Genomic DNA, 1,409 nt, shown 5'->3' on the forward strand with positions numbered 1-1,409 from the left:
CCTGGACTGGCTTGTGCGGGTGGCACATAAAAGACACCATTTCGAGCGTGGCCGTTTTCGTGCGGGTGACACGTAAAAGCACCCACTACACTCTGAGTGGTTGGCGTTAGGAAGGGCATCCAGCTGTAGAAACTCTGCCAAATTAGATTGGAGCCTGGTGTTGCCATCCGGTTTCACCAGTCCTCAGTCAAATCGTCCAACCCATGCTAGCATGGAAAGCGGACGTTAAACGATGATGATGATGATGATGATGATATATATGTATGTATATGTTATTACGTGTGTATATATATATAAATACACACACACACACATACACAGATTATATGTTTATATATATATGTGGGTATGCATAGTGGTACTGAGCTTCAACAGGCTGAGATAAAATTCCCTCCCATTCTAAGCAGGTTTTGTGGGATCCATTTGATATGCAATAAACATTTTCCTTATGAAAATATAATTGTTCTTCTCAGGAGAGCCGACCTATTAATGGTGTTTACAAATGCAAATGGAGATGTTTTATTTGTCTTATTTTTATATTCATTGTCATCGTCGTCGTCATCACTAACATCACTATTAAAACATTTCACCCTTCCAATAATTATGGCCATCAGTTGTCAATGTCATTAGCAGACTTTATTAATTATTTATCTTAAGTAGTTGTGTGTGTGTATACATGCAGTGTCATTGGGCTCAACTAGCTGGCCTAACTATGAGGTCTTTTTCCTTGAGATTTCTGTAATTATTTTGCATGATTTTTGACAATAATTGTACTGACTACCCGGTCATCATCTTTTATCTTTTTATGAACATACCTTTCTTTTCTTCATCGAAACCCATCATCATCACAGACAACTCTATTTCTTTATCATTATTTTTATTATTTATTTACAATTCATCTAGTGTTTATCTACAAATTCTGCCATGAACATAGCTATAAATTCTTACTTTTATTCTTAATTTTTCCTATCGATATCATCACAACATCAATACAACTGACGCTATTAATATATCCCACCATATTAATAGCTATAAATTTGTACATTTATTACTAGTCTTATTTTCATTATCACTATTATCACCACATCAATACAATACTTTATCATTAATTTATCTATCATTTATTTCTCATAAGGATTTTTGTTTACATTAATTTTTCAGTATTACTATCAGTATTAATATATTTTATCCAGGAAATAACTTCAAATTGAAAGCCACTTAAGCTGCTGACAATCCCTACTGTGTTCATACAACAACATAAAGGCTCTTTCTTGGCCTCACATTTTATCATATATAATAGGAGTACTTTGAATAGTTTTACCATTCTCCTTTAAACATAAAATCTGAATTAATGTGTGAGTGTGTGCGTATATATATATATATATATATATATATATGTGTGTGTGTGT

The 1,409-nt window shown here is 33.1% G+C and overlaps 1 long non-coding RNA gene across 1 annotated transcript in view; it reads right to left on the reverse strand.

Annotated features, from left to right (window-relative positions):
* The window catches only part of LOC128247591 (uncharacterized), a 291,898-nt gene that overhangs the window by 190,286 nt on the left and 100,203 nt on the right, over positions 1–1,409 (reverse strand). The gene's annotated exons all lie outside the window — the stretch shown is intronic.

The sequence above is a fragment of the Octopus bimaculoides genome, chromosome 4 (genome assembly GCF_001194135.2).
Source record: "Octopus bimaculoides isolate UCB-OBI-ISO-001 chromosome 4, ASM119413v2, whole genome shotgun sequence".
Lineage (NCBI taxonomy): Eukaryota > Metazoa > Mollusca > Cephalopoda > Octopoda > Octopodidae > Octopus > Octopus bimaculoides.